The sequence below is a fragment of the Canis aureus genome, chromosome 15 (genome assembly GCF_053574225.1).
Source record: "Canis aureus isolate CA01 chromosome 15, VMU_Caureus_v.1.0, whole genome shotgun sequence".
NCBI lineage: Eukaryota > Metazoa > Chordata > Mammalia > Carnivora > Canidae > Canis > Canis aureus.
Window position 1 is genome coordinate 12,359,470 of NC_135625.1, and position 21,804 is coordinate 12,381,273.

At 46.8% G+C, this 21,804-nt stretch overlaps 1 long non-coding RNA gene across 1 annotated transcript; it reads left to right on the top strand.

The window, feature by feature from the left end:
• The first annotated feature begins 6,478 nt into the window (after nucleotides 1-6,478).
• Nucleotides 6,479-17,507, top strand: LOC144284267 (uncharacterized). Its single transcript, XR_013352620.1, has 6 exons — nucleotides 6,479-10,361; nucleotides 10,575-10,699; nucleotides 11,062-11,135; nucleotides 12,345-13,724; nucleotides 15,349-16,269; nucleotides 16,743-17,507. It is a non-coding gene; the product is annotated as an uncharacterized LOC144284267 (long non-coding RNA).
• The last annotated feature ends 4,297 nt before the right edge of the window (nucleotides 17,508-21,804 follow it).

The following is a 21,804-nucleotide window of genomic DNA, read 5'->3' on the forward strand; positions in this document are numbered from 1 at the left end:
TTTCATGAGTTACGCAAAGAAAATTGACCACTTGCGTGGGTGCACCCTGGTGTACCTGAAGAGCCCCCAGGCGTGAAGTCACTGGGCCCTTCTTTCCCATGAGAGCAAAGAGGCATCTCTCCCTTGGAATATGTGTAGTGGATACACCTCCCACTGCTGTGTCTGCTGAGTAGAGTTGGAAATAGGGTCTGGGAGGAGTAATAAAGGACCTGAGACGAAGCCTCTGCTCCTTCTGAAGGCCCCCACTCCGTGCCCTCCTCCCCTAGGAGGCCTGGAAGTGCTGTAACCTACCTGGGAAAGGACGGGAGTGCAAAGCACCCGAGAGAAGCTGATGGCAGTGAGTCCAGAGGAGGATCCTACGATGTCCTGAGGGATCCGAAGCAAGGTCGTGTGCTCAGGGGAACTAGATCCCGTTAGAAGACGCCCCCAAGTTATGCGGGTTTGAGAAGTTTTAGGGCTTGTACCATTGCTGCAGCTTCTGTCACTACTTTTAAGACTCCCCTAACTGTTGGGGCGCCGGGGTGGCTCAGTCGGTTGAGCGTCTGCCTTGGGCTCAGGTCATGATCCCAGGGCCCTGAAATGGAGCCCTGCCTCCAGCTCCCTCCTCGGGGGAAGTCTGCTTCTCCCTCTCCCTCTGCCCCTTGCTCCTCCCTCTGTACGCTGGCTCTCTTGCTCTCCTTCAAATACATACGTAAATAAAATCTTTTAAAAAAAATGACTCCCTCACTGTTGCACTACTCCGTATGCAGAGACAAGCAGGGACTATGATGCTGAGTGGGAAGCCTGCTCACCTGCTATTAAAAGTTCACAAATGCTATTCTGTTGGGAGAGGTTGATGACTACGTGATCGTTGCTCTCAGCTCAGCGTCAAGAACTCTATATTCAGGTAACACCAGCTGTTGTAATAGAGAAACATCCAAATTTGAGTAGCTCAATGAAAATAAGAGTTCATTTCTTGCACCTGCGAGGAGCCAGGTGGTGGTCCTGCAGCTTTCCGTGTGGTGTGACTGGAGGACCCAGGTGCATCTCATCCCAGGACTGCCATCCCTGGGTGCGCAGCCCTTCTACCTGGCTGGTCAGGGTTGGGAAAAGTGGAGAAATCTTACCTGCTTAGTTAGCTTGGCCCAGAGGTGACACATAACCACCAAGTTCTAGATCCTGAGGTGAGAACTAATTGCAGGACCACGTGTAGTGGGAAAGAGTGTTCTCTTGGGGGGGGGGGTCACTTATCAGAAACAACCGTGAGGGGCACCTGGGTGGCTCAGTGGTTGAGGGTCTGCCTTTGGCTCAGGGTGTGATCCTGGGGTCCCAGGATCGAGTCCCATGTCTGGCTCCCTGCTTCTCCCTCTGCCTGTGTCTCTGCCTCTCTCTCTGTGTGTCTTTCATTAATAAATAAAAAAATAAATATTAAATAAAACAAAACAGCAACTATGAGCTGGGCAAGGAGCATAAATCTTGCAGAGCTAGTTTTCCGTCCCATTTTGCTTATGCTCCCCAGTGTGGCCTGACTCATGCCCTGCTTGATTCCACACTGGGAAGAACCCATTCATTCTTCTGAACATTTTATATATATTTTTTTGCCTATCTTGCCATGTGTCTAAGCATTCAGGATTTTCTGAAGGTGAGCGTATTAGGTTTTAAGCGTTAGGATTCAAAACACCTTACCAGGCCTTAGAGTTACTTGACAAATCTAATCTATGGAGTATTCAGAGCAATTTTTACTTTTTAAGTTTCAGTGAAGGAGAGCCCTGTTCACATGGATTTCCTTTTCTCCCCCTGGTTGCTGCTGTTTGTATCACTTGATGTCCTTTGAATACGCAAAAGATCTCCCAGTGAACGCTGCTCCAAGCTCTTGCCCGCCTGGGATCCAGTGTTGTCCATGCCATTTGGACCTGGAAGAGACATCTGGGAGTCAGGTGGTTTTAACGAGTTGAGAGCCTCGAAGCTGCTGGGATGCCGTAGCTTCTCCACAAGGAGCACAAGCAGGGTTTGCTTCACTGGAAGCGCATCACAGGAGAACGCGCACACAACTCGGCCCCCTCGACTGCCTTGCTGGTCCTCCAACTCCCCAAGCAGCTTCCTGTTGCCGGGTCACATTCTCCTTTATTCCTCTGCCTGGATTATTTCCTCTGTTACTCTCCAGTCCCTAGATCTTTCTGATACACAATCCCATCGGCGCCCCTGACTACCCTCTTGAACGTTATACTCTTGTTCTTCGTTGCCCTTTTACTTGGCAGCATCATTACTGATCGCTCTCGTCGCCCCCCCCCCCAGATGGGTATATACACACTTATATACAAGTGTCCATATACGACAGATGGGGGGGTGGTTCTGTTTGTTTTGTTTTATCCATATCTCCACATAATGGGACTTGAATACATGTTTATTGGATGAATTCATGTAAAGCCAGAAAATGAGTCTGATGGGTAACTTCGTTACTCGCTTACACAGGTACCTCCTAGTAGTGTTGCTCAATGATAATGCTTAATATTAAATAATGGAAGATAGGATAGGGGTCGGGAGTAACTTACATTTGAAACGGTTGGGCAGAGGACAAATTCTTAGAAGTTTATAAAATCTTTTGCCTGTCTTACATTTCCAGTTGGAGAAAAGGATCACAGAAAAGTGCACAAAATATTTGTATATAGTCCAATGAATAATCACACAGTGTGCGCCTCTGTAACCACTACCCCAAGCCGCCCTCCCCTACCTCTTCTGGATCACAACTCTCTCCACTGCCTTCATTTTTGTGTCCTTTTCTCGCTTTCCTTGAAAATTCTCCCACTTGTGTTGCATCATATGAGCAGCAGCATTATGAGCAGTTCCGCTGTCAGCAACAGCAGGAGCTCAGTGGCTAACAAAGCCAAACCTGTATTTCTCGTATTGATGAGGGTTTGTGGTTTGGCCTAGGATATACTCCTCATGTGCCTTCCTTCCAGAATCCAAATTAAAAAGAACACTTCCTTTTGAAACAGCCAAGAGCAGAACAGGGAGAAATGCTCAATGCCTCTTGGAGCCTCCGATTGAATGTGACAAGCATCGTGTCTACTCATTTAAATGGCTCAAGAGTGGCACATGGCAAAGCCTTTGACCCAAACTCAAAAGGGCGAAATGTCAATTCAATAAGGAAATAGTGCAAGTCTCGTGTACTTCATGATCCTCTTATGGGGAAGAGGGAGGGAGTTCTTGGGAGTAATGACATAATTTATCGCACATCCCTAAGCAATATAGTTTAGTTTTGCTTGGTTATGAACATAAGTGAATCTTACCAAAGCAAGTTTTTGTGTCTTGCTGCTTTGGCTCGGCAGTAAATTTGAGAGATTCATGAGTGTTTTTGTGGGAAGCTATAGTTTATGCATTTTCGTTGTGTAGTGATAATTATAATACAGTAATACATGACAATCCATAGTCTGCAGAATTTCTTTATGTGTTCTACTGTTGATGGACGGTTTACTGTGAGTATTCTTACACAGGTGGCCTAGTGGGTATGTCTGTGTTTTTCCAGGAGAGACATGTCCAAAGATTTTTGCTTGCATAACATGTAAAAGATTTTTTTTTTGGGGGGGGGAAGACGAGAATGGTAAATATTATTAGACAACTAGAATTTCTCATCTTGTTAAAATAATCTAAAGGATGTAATTTTGACATAAATATTAACATTTTTAAGTATAAGGTTTCACATTAAGGAATGTATCTAAATGTGTCAAGTATAGGAATAGAAAGACCCTAATGATTGATAGTCATAACCGTTTGTTATCTAATGAACAAATCCTTCCTTAATATTAAAAATGTTATCATTCTTTTTTTCTTCTTAAAATATTTACATTCCTTTTCCCCAGTAAAATGTGTCCTACTGGGTATTAGTACAGATACCTATTTTCAAAAGTCTTTTACTGGTAACTCTACCACACTTCTATGCAGTCAAATATGTGCATAAAATTTTTCTGGAAAACTCATCTTCTGCGGGGCTGAGTTACCAGCTTTTTTAAAATTATTTTTTAAAGATTTTATTTATTTATTCATGAGAGACAGAGAGAGGCAGAGACACAGGCAGAGGGAGATTTAGTCTCCCTGCAGGGAGCCTGATGCAGGACTGGATCCCAGGACCCCGGGATCATGCCCTGAGTCCAAGGCAGATAGATGCTCAACCGCTGAGCCACCCAGGCGTCCCAAGGGTTACCAGCTTTGAAGCCAGAGATATCTGGGTGTGGATTCTGGTTCTGTCACCTTCTAGGTATGTGAACTTGGGTAAGTTACAGTCACTTTTTTTTAAGATTTTATTTATTCATGAAAGACACAGAGAGGCAGAGACATAGGCAGAGAGAGAAGCAGGCTCCTCCCCATCAGGGAGCCTGATGTGGGACTCGATCCCTGAACTGGGATCACACCCTGAGCCAAAGGCATACACTGAACTGCTGAGCCACCCAGGTGTCCCTACAGTCACTTTCATAACAGACTGGCCTGCCCCCACATCATGTCTGATGTTGACTGAGTTGTATGTACTGGCATTAGTATGCATGTTTTGCACATATTCAACTCCCTGCTAAATGAGCTCATAACAACTCTAAGAGGGAGATGCTATCATCCTTCGCATTGTAAGGAGAAGGAAATGAGATAGATGAGCAACTTGCCCGAGATCATGAGGGTGTTTAGTGATAAAGCCAATACTCAAACCCTGCATCTGCGCCAGAGCTTGAATGCTCCTTCATACAGGCTGTGCTGTGTCCTCAGAAACACGGGAATGATCATAGCTTTCTTTCAGAATTGCTGTGAGGAAAGACCTGTGGGGAAAGGACCTTCTAGCACTCTTGGCATATAGCAGGTTTTCATTATTTCTATGAAATGTCAGGCATGTGGCTGAGTTAAGGGAACAGAGCTGAATCCTTAGAGGCTTTAAAGTGTCTCAGCAAAGAGACTTTTTTTTTTTCTCTTACATATAATTATAGAACAAGTTAGGTAGTTATTTCACTAAATGCAAATCGGTGAGTCTGCACCCATGTTTTCTAGTAAAAAATGGAAAAAGACCACTTTCTTAGCTCAGTCAACTTATTAATGACCATGAAAAGTATGGAAAAACTTGCCCTTACTATAACCACCTGAAATAAACAGAACCAGGAAAAAAAAAAAAAAGATCAAGACATAAAACTTTGGCTGGAAGTGGGTATGCAAGACAAAATGCACCAGTCAGTGAAGGAGATGATTTTCTTCTGGCCCTTGCGATTGTGAGAACATTTATTTCTGCAGAAAAGTGTCTCGAGGAAAAGGAAGAAGGCTAGGAGAGTTAGAGAGGTAAGCAAGGAAGTCATTAGGAAGCTGGAAGCCTTTAGTTCTTGGAATGTGTGGGGAGGTGATCCCTTGAAGTTGCTGCTCCTCAGAACTTCAAAAGTAGTGAGATTTCTTTATTTTTACTTCTTCCTCTTCCTCTTTTTATTTTTATTTTATTTTTTTTATTTTGAGATAGAGAGCACGAGTGGCAGGGAGAGAGAATCTCAAGCCAACTGTGCTAAGTGCAGAGCCCAGTGTAGGGCTTGGTCTTACCACGGTGGGATCATGACCTGAGCCAACACCAAGAGTTGACTGCTTACCCTACTGAGCCACCCAGGAGCCCCGGTAGTGAGATTTCTTAACCACTGCTTCCTTCTGGGAGCACAGGACTCAGAAAGTCCCACACTGTCCTTGGTATTAGGATTGCAGAGGAAACTCAGAATCCTCCAACACCACGGGTTGTCATCCAGGAGGTGCCGTGGTCACCCTAACACGTCAGAAACCTCATCAGGAAACTAAGAGATGAGGAGCCTGAAGCACATCTATGTCATGTGAATTCTGATTTACAACCCAAAATCGATAGTTCACAAGCCACCGGCTCTTCACACTTGATTGTATCACATCAATAAATTCAATCGAACCAATTTTCCATCAAGTTCTAAATATTTATTTGCACAACCTTATTAAAACCCTCCATAATCTTTCTGACGGTGAAACAAAGCTATAACTGCTACAGGTTGTAAAAGCTTCCCAGTGCTCATCCTTAGCAATTAGCAAATCAGTGGTGGGGCACCGGGGTGGCTCGGTTGGTTAAGTCACCAACTCTTGATTTCAGCTCAGTCATGACCTCAGGGTCATGAGATCGAGCTCCCCTTGAGCTCTGCATGGGGTTTGGAGCCTGCTTAAGATTCTCTGTCACTTCCTCTCTCACCGCCCCCCTCCTCCGTCTCTAAAAAAAGAAAAAGAAAAAGAATCAGTAGATTTTTTTTTTTTTTTATCCTCATCCAGGAGGATTTTTGTCGCCCACCCAGCAACCTTGATTCTGAAGCAGAGGCTCCAACTTCTGCAGCATCAGAATGTCAGTGGCGGCCCAGCGCTATGTCATTACCTTGACATCCTGACCCTGACGTCATAACACTGATGTCATGATGCTGACATCACTTTCCTCCCTCACCTCAGGTAGGTATTTTATCTCACAAGGGGGATGAGGACAGTAAAATAAGACGTTGCAGTGGGAGAGAGAGAGAGGGCGAGAGAGAGCGAGAGCGTGCACACATTCACAGTTATTATGGTGTAGTTATAATTGTTCTATTATTAGTGATCCTTGTTAGGCTTTTACGGTGCCTAGTAGATAAATCACACTTCTTAGTTCCTATGTATCAGGAAAACTAGTATATTCAGGGTTCGGTGCTAGCACAAGAAGTCCCACGTATGCACCCTCGCCCAGTTTTGCCTCAGGGTAACACCTTATGGGGCTGTCAGCAGAAGAAATGCAGGCCCTACAAGCTTGACAAAGTCTCATAGAAAGAGACCAATGCATCCAGTGCATTGCTGTTTCACTGAACTGTTTAGTGAGATGGCACCCGAGAAGAATTTTCTAGATAAATGAAATATTTTTATTCACTGTAACCTCTAAAGTCACTGCACAGGGAAGTAATTTTCACTGATAGAGTTTTCCAAGTTTTTATTTATTTATTTATGTATTTATTTATGTATTTATTTATTTATTTATTTAGGATTTCATCTATTTGGTGCAGAGAAAGTGAGAACAAGCAGGGGGGAGAGGGTATAGTTTTCCAAGTTTCTTAATTTTTTTTTTTTTAAGATTCTATTCTTTCATTTTTTTGGTGCAGAGAAAGTGAGAACAAGCAGGGAGGAGAGGGTATACTTTTCCAAGTTTCTTAATTTTTTTTATTTTTATTTTTTTTTATTTACGATAGTCACAGAGAGAGAGAGAGAGAGAGGCAGAGACACAGGCAGAGGGAGAAGCAGGCTCCATGCAGGGAGCACGACGTGGGATTCGATCCCGGGTCTCCAGGTCTCCTGTGCCTGGGCCACAGGCAGGCGCCAAACCGCTGCGCCACCCAGGGATCCCAGTTTCTTAATTTTTTAAAAAAGATTTTATTCATTTATTTGGTACAGAGAGCGTGAGAACAAGCAGGGGGGGGAGGGTATAGTTTTCCAAGTTTCTTAATTTTTTTTCTAAGATTCTGTTCATTCATTTGGAGCAGAGCGAGCACAGCGGGGAGGAGAGGGAGGACTCCCAGCCGAGCGGGGAGCCCGACGTGGGGCGGGAGCCCAGAGCCCGGGGTCACCACCCAGCGGGAGGCAGCCGCCCGCGCAGTCGCCCAGCGCCCGAGTCTCGGGATCCGGGAAGGGCTCCTCTACGGGGAAACGCAGGGACGTTACAGGGTCTCTCGGGGCCTCGGGGCGCTGTGCTCCGCGCAGACCCCACCCCCTGGCGCCCCGGTTCACCTGAGCCTCGGACGCTTCTGGGCCGGCGCGGCCCTTGCACATTCCTGGAGCTCCGGCGCCCCCTGGCGACGCGCTCGGGGACCGCACGGAGCGGCCGCAGGCTCCCAGCTTCCAACCCGAGGCGCTGAAGTCACCCGAGACCGCGCACCTGTCAGTTCACGGTCTTACCTCGCATAGAAATTGCTAAAATCTGGGGTGGCTCAGCGGCTTAGCGCCTGCCATTGGCTCAGGTCATGACCCCGGGGTCCTGGGATCGAGCCCCACGTCGGGCTCCCTGCACGGAGCCTGCTTCTCCCTCTGCCTGTGTCTCTGCCCCCCTCTCTCTCTCTGTGTCTCTCATGAATAAATAAAGAAATAAAATCTTTTTTTAAAAAAAAGAAATTGCTAAAATCTTTCCAGAGTGTTGAGGTAAGAGAATGTCTAAGCTCATGAACTGAGAGGAGCCTCAAGAACCAGTGTCTTGGAAAAACAGGGCACGTCTGTCCTGAGAGGTACTTGCAGAGTTAGATCTGTCTTATCACATGGGTGTCCCTGCTGCCAGTAAATGCCCCCCCTTCCCTGAAAGGAGGCGGGTGCCCGGTGGCCCAGTCGGGTAAGGTCGACTCTGGGTTTCAGCTCAGGTCACGGTCTCAAGTGGTGGGATTGAGCTCCCCATCCGGGTCTGCACTGACTGTGGAGCCTGATGAAGGTTCCTTCTCTCCCCCTGCCCCTCCCTGGCCCTAAGAAAACCAAGGACAAAAATAAGAGGTCATCGAAAATTCTATGAAAAGCAAACCCACTAACGGTATGAAGTTCTGGGCAATCTGAACGACCCTGTGGCCCTACAGTAGAGAGCGTGCAAGCATTTCGCCTTCATCCTTTTCAGGTTCTTATGTTTTAGAGATAATCTCGTTTGAATAGCATAAAGACAGGTTTTATTTATTTTATTTTCTTTTAAAGATTTTATTTATTTATTCATGCGAGACATGAGAGAGAGAGAGACAAGCAGGCTCCATGCAGGGAGCCCAACGTGGGACTCGATCCCAGGACTCCAGGATCATGCCCTGGGCTGAAGGCAGGAGCTCAACCACTAAGCTACCCAGGCTTTTAATAATCCAGTCTCAACATCTGTATCTTTTCATTCATGGTTAAAGGAATGCCAATTTATTTGAACTTATTCTCTCTTCTCTGTACGTGGCATATGATCTCTGCTTATTTTCTACTGTTATCTTTTTTCCCCTCTTTTTTTTTAAGATTTTATTTATTTATTCATGAGACATACAGAGAGAGAGAGAGAGAGAGAGAGGCAGAGACACAGGCAGAGGGAGAAGTAGGCTCCATGTCAGGAGCCTGATGTGGGACTCGATCCCGGGTCTTCAGGATCACGTCCTCGGCTGCAGGCAGACACTCAACCACTGAGCCACCTGGGCTGCCCTCGTTTTATTTTCAAACGATTGAGCCCTTTAGTTGTATTTGATTTTTAGTTAAAACATTTAGTGTACCACACCCGGTGCTCATTTTATTTAATTTTTAATTCATTGATTTTTAAAAAGTCACGGAAACCGTGAAATGTTACCAAGCGCATGTAACAAATTCTTCATGATACTTTTTTTTTTTTTTTCATGATACTTAAATGAACACTGAGGCATGTAAAGTCTAAAGAAATGTGAGCTCGGTGAGCACCGGGAGGTTTGTCTCCGTCCATTGCTGCATTCCCGGCCTCTGGAAGAGCTGGCAGGTGTGTGCGGGCCCATGAACACTAGCCACATTCACCTGCTTGGGGCCTACATGCAACCGCTGTCCATCCTATTTCTTTTGAATTTAATAACATAAATGTGACATCACTCTGACGTCATCACTACAAACAGCTTTGTTCGGATTTACTGACATAGTTACCAATTTCTCCACTGACCATCACTTCGTGCCTTTCCCATCATTCTGAAGTCGGTCTGTTCAACGTTCTTTTTGATAAAGGGCTGATGTTGGCAACGCTCTCTCTTAGTTTTTATTCATCAAAAAAATACGTTGTTTTTTTCTGTGTGGTTGAAAAGTGCTGCAGGGTGATTGGTTCCAGGCTGACTGTTATTTTCTCCCAACACGGTAAAGATTATTTGCCATAGGCTGAATTCTTACGTTGGAATCCCAGCCCCCAGGTGACGGTGTTCGGTGGGGCCTGCAGGTGAGTAGGTCACGAGGCCAGAGTCCTGTGAATGAGATGGGTGCCCCCGTGACCCCACTGCCACGTGAGGTTGCTACCTGCAAGGGGGCCCCGATCTCAGACTTCCAGCCTCCAGAACTCTGAGAAATAAATCCTCTGTATTTGTAAGACATCCAGTCTGTGGTGTTTTCTGGAAGTGACCCTAACACCCTAAGATAAGTATTTCTCTACCTTCCGCCTTGTCTTTTAGCTTCTGAGACTATATCTGCTGGTCTAATCATTTTATCTTTTTTAAAAGATATTTATTCATTTATTTATTGGAGAGAGTGAGAGAGAGAGGGAGAGCACAGAGGGAGAGAGAAAGGGAGAAGCAGGCTCCACGTTGAGCACAGAGCCGGATGCGGGGCTCGATCCCAGGACCCGGAGATCACGACCTGAGCTGAAATCAAGAGTCCTGTCCGATTTCTTTAAGTGAACCTCCCAGGTACTCCTTCCAGGACCCTTTTAAAACTCTCTTGGTCCTTGTTCATTTATTTAATTCCATCTCTTATTTATAAATATTCTGTACATTGTTATTTTACATTTTTTGAGTCTGAAAAGTAATATCTGGAGACTAATTTGTTTTTCCGTTGACCCTCACTCATGGTATTTCCTTCCTTGTATGTTGGTGGTCTGCTTCCTTTTGTTTTGTTTTCAGTTTCTGGTTGGACTTACTCTGTAAAGACACTGAACACCTCAGTTGGTGACCCTCCCCCCCCAGCTGGGATTAGTATTTCCGTCTGCCTGGACTGTGCTTGCTGTTCTGACCCGGGGCCTTCTAAGGTGTGTTCAAGGCTTGTGGCTTAACGCAGGAGTTCCAGGTTTTCTCCCTTCCCCTTTCTGGGGGCCCAGGGCTCAGCCTCTAGATTCCAACTTTGTTTTTTATTCCTTAAAGATTTTATTTATTTATTTGAGAGAAAGCAAGCACGAGGTGGGGGGAGAGGGGGAACAGAGGGAGAGAGAGAAACAGGCTCCCCACTGAGCAGGGAACCCAACACGGGGCTCGATCCCAGGACCCTGGGATCATGACCTGAGCCGAAGGCAGACGCTCAACCGACTGAGCCACTCAGGCGCCCCTGGAGCTATCTTATATTTTCTTATGGGCTAGGAATGCATTAAACTTGCATTTGTTTCACTTTATCTAGGATGCAGCTGTACTGCCACAGGAGAGCCTCTGCGAGTACCTGGTTCAACGTGATGGGAAATAAAAGACATGCAGGTATCTCTTTGCTGGAGCAGAAATGCAGCCCTTGGCAACTTCTATGGAGCCATTGATCTGGGAAATGCATTTTTTCCCTCTTTCTCTTTTTCCCAATAAGCAGAGAATGCCAGAAGTTTGTTTTTACACTACAGTGAGTTTTACTCTCTTGCCTCAGGGCATCAGTGTTTTTTGTCTCCCCTCTGCTATAATTTGGTCAGCAGGGAGTCTGCTCTCCCACTATCTTACGAAATGGATAATACTGAGTTAGTACTTTGGTGACATTATGTTGCTAGAATTGTGTGAGCCAGATAGCCTCTTCATACACATGCATATCAGAGGGGGCCAGCTTTCTCCCCACCGATTTCTGGGACCTGCCACTATGGTGAGGTGTCCCGGGATTCAGAAGTCTGGGTCATGATGATACCTCTGCCTTTAAGGTGAAAGGCAAGTGGCAGCCCCTTGGACCCACTACCGCTGTGAAAGCAACCTTTCTTCTTGGACACGTTTGGTTTAGGAGGCAGCATACACCATATTTAGGTGCTGCTCCCATCTAAATACTCAATAGACCAATAAGTCAAAGGTTGAAAGCCTTGAATGTGGCCCAGGAATAAAAGAAGATCCTTCAGTTTGCTCAGTTTGCTGTGCAAGCAGTTCTGCCAACATCCTGCTGGATGCAGTGATGCTGTAGGGTCCGCCTCCGGTTGGAGTACTGTCTGGAGCCCGTGGTGGGCTCTGGTAGGTGAATCGGGGTGAATGCCACCCCCCCCCCCGGGTTTTGGAGCAAAACTACTCTCTCTTCAGAGAGTAAATATTCTTTTGAGAATAATTCTTGGCTTACCATCGGGTTTTGAAATACTAGGCAACTCTGAGATTTGCGAGGCACATCATAAAATAAGTTTTTTTTTGTGATCCTCTAACTTTTCAAATCATTACGGTTCTCCAACATTAAACTGAAGGGATTATATGGGATCAGAAAAGCCCTGAATGAACTAATAAACTCATTGCCATTCATCCCTTCCTCAATCCATGTCTGTGACCTAATATTGAGTTATCCGTGGGAAAAAAAATTGAACTTCGTTCATAGATGGCGTTACGTGACATTGTGGCATTAGTCAGGAGGGATAGGCTTGTAGTATCATAGTACTTGGAGATGGCCTTCAGGGAGGAGGACATCTCAGTGACCTGATGTTTAAGTAGTGTGTCTCCTGATCCCCTCTCCTTGGACAGAAAATGCAAGAGGTATGGATCTACACCAATCCTGGGGGACCTGCTTACGGTTTGGTTGGCTAATCAGCATGTGGAAGAAGTAAAATTGGAAAACAGATGACAAGTAAGCTTGGGGAAGGCCATGGGGAAGGACACCCAGGAATGTGCAGAGGATGTGGAAACATCAGTGACTCAAGAACATGCTCGCTGAAGGGCTCTCAGTGAAGACGTGAGCAAGTGTGAAGGATGACTTGTCCTATAGATGCTCGTTCTGTCTGTCTTCACCTTCTCCTGTTCTTGTTCAATGGGTTCAGGACAAAGTGGCCACGTTAGCAAGGATGCTGGTTTTGCAGGGGTTCAACCTCAAAGATCCCTTGTGCTTGCCAAACGAGAGGCGGCTACTACCACTGTGTATTACTCAGAGCGCCAGTAGCGTTGACCCAAGCACGGTCCCCAGTGTGGCATCATGCTCAAGGAGGACGGAGGCAAGCCCATCACCCAGGGGTCGCTTGGTTATAGTGGATCACTTCTACTGTAAAGAAAGCAGGGATTTGCCATGACTGGAATGGAAACTTATTTTGAATACAGGTTTGCATGTTGGCACCAGCTGTGAATTTTCTGAATGCATAGTTCACAGCCTTCGTATCATTTATGACACTATTTCTGAATGAGGGAATTACTCCAGGGCATAAGAAGTAAGGCCGATTCTTGTGGAATAAAGTATGTCTATCCAGAACAGCTGGTCATTTATAAGAGGGGAATGGCTTTCTGAAGACTAATTCGTAGAGCCACCTGGCATATACCATTTGCGAGTTGGTGGTACTTCCTGGTAGGATGCAACGTATACTCAGAACCAGCGCTCAGTGCTGCTTCTCACGGCCGTAGTCGGGATCTAGGAATGAAGAGGAAGCTGGGAGTGATCTGACACATTTACACCAATGAGCCACTGGCCCTTCTTGTCCTTCGCATCTCTGTTCTCGAGACTTAGGCTGTGCTGCCCTAAAGGTCTTTTGTTCCCAGGGGACGCATGTCCTCCAGTCCCGATAAGCACCCCTCACACCCACCCAAAGAAACAAAGGTGACTCTACTCAACAGAAGGTTGAAAGAGCAACCTGGCCCTTTTGAGATCCCCCACCACTGGACACACATGCTGGGAGGAGGGTACTCCTTTGAGAATATTTGTCTTAATTATCAAGCAGAAATATGGTCGCAGATACATGATGAAGCAAGGCAGGAATGCGAGGTCAGAGGGGTCAGATATCCGTTGACTCTGGGACCTTTGTTCAATCAATGTGTCAGAAAAACCACGGGCACACTCAACAGACAGTCTCCCCAGGAAAGGTAGCGATTCCACGATCTAAGTTGCTTTCAGCACATTAAGATGTACTTCTGTTTCCCCGGGTAAGTGGATTTACGAGTTGCCTTATTTATTTTACATTTAACTAACTCTTTGTTTCCATCAGCGTTGTCTGTGTTATGCTGAAATACAAATTATTCCCAAGTTTCAGTTGCTGAATAACAATACGTATTTTATTTTTTACTTATCATCCAACAGAGTGGAAAGGGCTCTGAGTCTTATCAGAATAGGAGAATTATTTGAAATCTATACCTGGAGAACAGTACAAAGTTATTTATTAGTATACCTTTCAGGTCTGAAACTCCCCTAGATCCATATTCTCTCTAACCTTGGCCGTGGTTGCTCTCAGGGATAGTGAACATTTTTCTTTGTTCCTGTAGCGGCTGCTCTTTCTGGTGCCATTTTTATCAAGAAGCTGGTTATTTATCTTCACAAATTTGGTCTTAGCACTTCCCAGATGAGCTTGGAAGTGAATTGGAGAACTACATTGTGTAAGAGGAGACTTTTTTTTTTTTTTAAAGATTTTATTTATTCATGAGAGACACAGAGAGAGAGAGGCAGAGACACAGGCAGAGGGAGAAGCAGGCTCCGTGCGGGGAGCCCGATGTGGGACTCGATCCCGGGTCTCCAGGATCAGGCTCTGGGCCAAAGGCAGATGCTCAACCAGTGAGCCACCCAGGCGTCCCCAAGAGGGACTTTTTTTGAATACAGTAGCAGGGATGTAAGCATAGGGAAGTGAGGGCAGTGGGAGCCAGGGGACCTGGGTGATTCAGAAAGCAACGTGGTAGCAATAGCAAGAAAGAGGAAGGCGACTGTAATGCTGGGTTCAGTGATCTGTCGGTGCACGGAAGATTAAACCAAGCACCGGGGTTTGTTCAAGACTGCCGTGGATGAACGTACAGCGGCAGAAATAGAGAATAAGAGAAACGCTACGAACAATTGCAAATGAATGAATGAATATATATGAATAAATATATCGAATAATGAATGTATATATTACACACACACAAATATACATATGTATACATAATATATGTTTGTATTCAGACACACATAAAATTTAATCCTTTGTGAGAACATTTATTATTATCTTGTGTGATGATTGGGTGTTAAGAATAAGCTCACAGACATTTATGTTTTCATAACATTCAGTTTGTTCAGTATATTTTGTAAATGAGTTTAAGTTATTCTTAAGCAAATAACATCTTTGGTCCCCCCAGATCCACAGATTGCACGGACATTCCCTCCAATCCTTGACCACTGGATTAGGTATTGCGAGGCACTGGGAGGAAGAGCAAAAGAAAACTAGCATTTTTGGTTCATTTCCACTAGATGGTACTATTTGAGTTCAAGATTCAACCTGCTGTATATTTCAAAGCAGGAATTTGACTAATTATAGACGACATTTACATTGTGTTACTTTTTTCTTCTACATTAATATCAAAACGATGTCCAGACCACTGTTACCCATTTTGGAGGTGAAATAATCACAATTTTAGCCCCTGGAAATTTGAAAACACTGATTACTTTCTAAGAGCTGATATGATGGGTCTATTTTATGTGATATTTTTGTTGCAATTTATAGAAATGATCTTTTTGTCGTAAAACACAATTTTTGTTCATCTTTACATGTGTTGTAAGTTCTGATCACAGCTATTTTCCTTTCAGGGTGAAATACACCTTTTCAAACCACTGAAAGACTAGGGGCTCCATTTTTTCAAAATTTTTTACCAGGCGGGAAAACAAACCTCTTGAGTGGCTTTATTTATATGTAAAAATAGACTACCTCTGAGTACTTCGTTTCACTTCAAATGTCAAAAGACATTATGACAAAAATTCTGAACAATAAATAGCATCTCATTCAATTACTGAATGGGGAATTTGATATCTACTGATTCTCTGAGTGTGTGATTCCAGAATAATAAGGAACCTGGCAACTTCGCCTGTTTTTCTTTGCTGTGAGTACACAGCTGCAAGAAATCTTAGGAACGACCTAATCCATCTCAATCACTGTACAAGCAAAGCAACTGAGGATGCAGAGCACATTTTAGATTTTATTTATTTATTCATGAGAGACTCGGAGAGCAAGGCAGAGACACAGGCGGAGGGAGAAGCAGCCTCCCTGTGGGGAGCCCGATGTGGGACTCAATCTCAGGACCCCAGGATCACGACCTGAGCCACCCAGGTGCCCCCGGAGCACATTTTAAAGGGTACTCGGGAGAGGAAGGAAAGATGGGCTCTCCTGACCTCTTGTTTGTACAATCCCACTGGTCTGCAGCTCTTTGCAAAATGCTTGCTTATAGACAGTGTCCAAATGCAGAACCAGATTATGAGTAAGGAATCAGAGTCGCTAGTCAGTGTTTGTGGGCAATTCCTTTTTTTTTTTTTAAAGATTTTATTTATTCATGAAAGACAATTCCTATTTAATAAGAGTCGCACAGTTGAAAAGTGGCATGGAATGGTTCTGGGCTGGAGGTACAAATGTGCCATGGCCCCAGAGTCACTGTGTACAGTGAAAGAGGCCGCCGACGGGAAGCACTGAAGAGTTACTGCAGCTCCTTCACTCACACCTGTGTAGCCATGGACAAGGTACCGTACCTCTCTGACTCTGCTTCTCTGTAAAAGAAGTTAAATTCAGATACCTAGGGGCACCCGGGTGGCTCAGTGGTCGAGCATCTGCCTTTGGCTCAGGGTGTGATCCCAGGGACCTGGGATCGAGTCCCTCATCAGACTCCCTGCGTGGAGCCTGCTTCACCCTCTGCCTGTGTCTCTGCCTCTCTCTCTGTGTTTCTCATGGATAAATAAAATAAAATCTTAAAAAAAAAAATTTCAGATACCTGCTTCTTGGAACTGTAGTGCAGCCGAAGTGAAATAACACGGTAGCCTTTCAACAGCCACCCCTTGACTTCATTAAGAAATGGTTTTTAAAGTGGAAAGTGAGTTTAAAAGTCCAATCTAAGCAGTGGATGAACAAAGTCTGAGGTCAGGGATCTGCCCAGTGGGGAGCGAAGTTGTGTTGTGACCATTCTAATGATTGCTTTTGATTAATTTCTTGGTCCTAGAATTGCAAAGCTCATTCGATTGATTGCACACACTGGACAGAGTCACGCTGATGGGAACCCATGGGTAAGAGAAATCAACAGTGATTTACAGGAAGTTGCAGGCCACAAAACCTGGTGTTTTTGGAGATCCCGTGACTGCTCTGGATCGGAGGCACCTGATTGGACCTCCCATCATGTGGCATCTCGGAAGCACAAGGCGTCTCCCTCCCCAAACGCTGCATTACCCTCTTATTCCTGAGGATTCATACCAACCTTGTTAGGTTACAGATTGTAGACATGGACGGATTCCAGACTGGGTAACTGTGAGCATTTATATACTTGAATTTCTTCTTCTTTTCATTTCTCTCATAATCCAGCAGATGTCAGCCATTCTCTTTGGTTTGGTTTTGCTTGGCATCACCTGCCCGGGACCAGCTGAAGAGAAATCACCTTTAGTTATGTCAAAGTGGCATGTTTGTTGAACTGTAACAACAATAATCCTCCCCATTAGCCTACCAGGAACTGGAGGCATTTTGTACTCAAGCAATGATGAATTTTTATTTTCTCACTTAATTAAAAAAAAAAAAATCTCCATCTCGGTTTCCAAAATGTATAGCTGGGCAATAAATGAGAAAACAGGGAAGGGCAGCCAGGGGATTCAAATGTGTGCTAAAATAATTTGTACGTTCATGAGAGAAGGCAAATTGTGCCTTGACGTCAATGTGAGGTTGTGGTTTCATTCTATAGTTTAGAATTAAAAAAGTCATAGTTCGTGGTGTGTGTTTGTGCAGATGTGTGTCTAACAATGCACTTTCTAAATCATCCCCACAACAGTAGCAAACACTCATTATATGCAGCCATTGGTGCTGGCATAGAGCTGGTTAGCCAAGGGCAGATTCTGTAAAATCAGAGTAAAACAAGCTTAATTTATACAAGGTAAGTTTTCTCCCATTTCTGAAAGTGAGGGATTGCCGCCTTAACAGAAAATAGTTTACATGCAAAAGTTCCTGTATCCTCAGATGTTTCTCAGACCTTGTGTTTTAAATTCACTTTCTCCCTTTAATAGGGATTAGGGCCAGTCTGTCTTTCTCAGCAAATCCTGAATTTATTGTGGGAAACTGATCATCTCTCTGCAAGCTTATGGTTGACTCTTGTGCTACAAACTGGTTCATGGAAGCAGTTGGACTGAGGCTGTGTTTCAGTACATGCGTTTTTGCTCGTATCTGGTGGCTCTTCCTTATGGGGGGCACTGAGCGTCCCAGGGGATCATAGTGCAACCTGCTTCTGGCCCTCACACAGATCCTCACTGTCTACAGGCCCTTTGCAGCCAGGAAAATGAAAATCACCCAATTTCTCTTTATTCTCCTTCTTGAGGATTCTTCAGCTGCAATTCGAATTTATACAGCTTTTAAATACAAAAAGCCAGGTTCTTAAAAATTTTTTTTTAAAGATTTTATTTATTTATTCATGAGAGACACACAGAGAGAGAGACAGGGACACAGGCAGAAGGAGAAGCAGACTCCTTGTAGGGAGCCCGATGTGAGACTCGATGCCAGGGCCTCAGGATCATGACCTGAGCAGAAGGCAGACGCTCAACCTCTGACCCACCCCAGGTGCCCCCAAAAAGCCAGTTTGAAGGTAGGCATATCAAACTCATCATCAATGGAAAAAAAAAAAAAGATGCCCAACTAATCAGATGAGGAAAAAAGAAACCAAGTCTGATACCAAACAACTGTTTCAACCGCTTTATGAACAGTAGTACAGTTTAAAAGTCTGAGTAGGCAAATATGCTGCTCTCATGTTTGGAAAATCTTGTGTCCAAAGAGTTTCACAACGTAACGGAAAAGACCTTTTCCTCAAGGTCTCCAGTGGGACGTGAATGTGACTCTCCCAATGCACACAGCGGAATTACAAGAACGCCACTGTCGTCCCTCCTTCGCTCCCACACCATGTGGGACCGTGAGCAGCCCCTAACAGAGCAAGAGCAAGGCAAGACTGTGGATGATGATGGACCAGCGGCAGGATGAGAGTGCAGGGGGAGCAGAGGAGGGAGAGCTGGGTGCTCCTGGGAGGAGGTTGTTCTAATGAGCTCCTAGCCTTGGAGAGACTGATGGATGAGCTTCTCTGGCGATTGCACCAATATTCCTCCCAAGAGCCACAGCAGTGCCCCGGTGTTCACGCACACTGACTTTGCATGCACCTGCGTCTTCAATGCCAGAGAAGGCACAATGGAGGTAAATAAATCCCCGTCTCCCCATTTCCCCCCATTCCTACTTTTAAATAGATGTCAGGCGTCATCCCACCACTGTCATAGTTGTACGAGACGTCAGGTCCCCCTAGTTTATTATTTTTCAGGAACGTCCCTGAAATGCAATAATTCAGAGATCTCTTGGTTTTTCGATTCACACCACAGGGGCCAGCGATGTGAAAATTTCGTTCACACGAGCCACCCGTAAGGGTGCTCAGCACACTGCGTGTGTATTTGAAATTGATACTTCGTCGGAAATACTGCTAGGATCCTTGCTGAAAGAATTGAAAGCTGATGTTCGTATTTTAATAAGCCTTCTCGAAATGTTTTGCAAACACAGTTTACATTTCTGGTGACTAGAACGCAGGAAGTTTGCCTAAAACAAGAACGGCAATCAGAACGAGGGTCTCTTCTAGGTCCAACCTTTTTTTTTTTTTTTTTTTTTTGAATTCCCCCTGCCACCTGTCAAGCGCGGAGCTGCCAGGTGTTGGAGCAGTCAATTAATGCAACAAGCAGAATGAAAGTACCAGGCAGCCTCGAATCCCTTTCCGAGGTAGAGAAGCAGGGGTCCCCCCAGCAGCTCTGGGGTGGGGGTGGGGGTGGGGATGACATGACCTTCACACCCGGGTCGGGGAGTGGTCTCTTTACCAAGGAAGCCCTGAAGTAAAGATTCCTGCCATTTTCTGGGCCATGGCGGGAGGAGAAGTATCTCCCAGCACCCCCTCACCCGCTGGAGGTGCCAGAGGACCACCTCCCTTAAAGGCCTTGGGCAAAGAGGCATAAGAGAAAAGCAGGGGCGGGGGGAGCAGAGTCCTTGAGGGCAACTCCCCTGCAAGACTGCAGTGCACTGACCGGATGCCCGCCTGCTGTGGGAGGGCCGCCTCCCCAGGGGCCAGCCAGGCTCGCAGGAGGGGACGGAGGCCTGGGGCCCCAAGCGGGACCCCTCACCACCGTCCTAGGCCGGGCTGACATCTCCCCCTCCTGGGGCTATGAGCCGCCTCGACCCACGCTCCCCACCCGCCTAAAGAGTTTTATTGTTATTATTAAATAACCCATCGCACCCCTGCCGGCCAGGTGGCTGGTTTCCCTGCGTTATTGCTCGGCCCTGGGTCCCTGCTGCCGCATGCATCCTGCGGCGACGCCCAGCTTGGGCTCCCGAGGCTCCGCGGGCTGCAGCGTCCCTGGACCACCGCGGGGGCCCCTCCAAAGGGCACCTGCCCGTCGCTCTGGACCTGCCGTGCAGCCCGCCCCCCCCAGCCCCTCCATCAGGCTTGGAGCCGCCTCAGCTGCAGCTCCGCCGGCGGCCGTGCTCCCTCCCCCTCCTCCCTCCCTCCTTCCCTCCTCCCTCCCCCTCCTCCCTCCCTCCCCCTCCCCCCTTCCCCTCCCCCTCCCCCTCCCCCCTCCCCCTCCTCCTCCCTGGGCTCCGCCCGCCCACGCCCCGGGCTTTCGGTGGCGGCGGTCGCTCCCGAGTCTTCTGTCTCTATTCGCTTCGTTTTCTATCACGGCCGCTAACGTATGAATACTGTGTGACAGTTTGCAATGTTCCCTTAGATGTTTTTTTCCCTAAGACTCATTTATTTATTCAGGGGAGACACAGAGACACAGCGAGAGGCAGAGACACAGGCCGAGGGAGACGCAGGCTCCCTGCGGGCCGATGCGGGACTCGATCCCGGGGCCACCGCGGAGCCCCCCGGGCGCCCCTCCCCAGGGGTTTGTTGAGTTATTTGCTTATATGATTTTATCTGGTTATGTGAGCGAGGCCGGGGGCGAGGCCGAGGGAGAGCAGGTTCCCGCGGGCTCCGCCCCCCGCCCCGTGCGGGTCTCGATCTGTGACCCGGTCCTGCCCCCGTGTTCTCGGGTGTCCCGGCGGCCCGAGGTGGCAGCTGCGCCCGGGCTCGGGCTCGGGGTCCCACGGAGCTGCCCTGACCACTGACGTGCGGGCTGGGCAGGCCCTACACAGCCTCAGCCCTCTCCCCAGGGTCACCTGTGGGGTCACCTCCCTCCTGCTGTGGTCCTGTCACCTGTGAGCATCATATCCCCCATCCTGCTGGGGTCCTGTCACCTGTGGGCATCCCGTCCCCAGTCCTGCTGTGGTCCTGTCACCTGTGGGCATCACCTCCCTCCTGCTGGGGTCCTGTCACCTGTGGGCATCCCGTCCCCAGTCCTGCTGTGGTCCTGTCACCTGTGGGCATCACCTCCCTCCTGCTGGGGTCCTGTCACCTGTGGGCATCATATCCCCCATCCTGCTGTGGTCCTGTCACCTGTGGGCATCACCTCCCTCCTGCTGGGGTCCTGTCACCTGTGGGCCTCATGTCCCCCATCCTGCTGGGGTCCTGTCACCTGTGGGCCTCACGTCCCCCATCCTGCTGTGGTCCTGTCACCTCCAGGTGTCACATCCCATCCTGCTGTGGTCCTTCCATGAGAGATTTCCATCTGATGACTAGAGTATGACACTTTCTCCCCCTCTTTTCCATCCTATGGTTTGAAGTGCTATATCATCTCTGCCCCTGAATTTCTCTTAGAAGTTGCCATGAAGGTATTGGCATCACTATTTAAAAGGTTGACGTAGCATTGCTGTTTGTTTGGTCATCAGTCCCAAAAATCATAGCTGTCGTACTTTGTCGTGTCAAATAAAAAGGTTATATGGGCCTTCCGATCTCTTCAAGAAGTTCTGAACATATTTCTTTTAATATATCAATGCTCTCCTTGCCATTGTTATTTAAAGTACATTAAAACAGGGTCGCCTGGGGGGGCTCAATGGTTGAGCATCTGCCTTCAGCTCAGGGCGTGAGCTTCTCCCTCCGCCTGTATCTCTGCTTCCCTCTGTCTCTCATG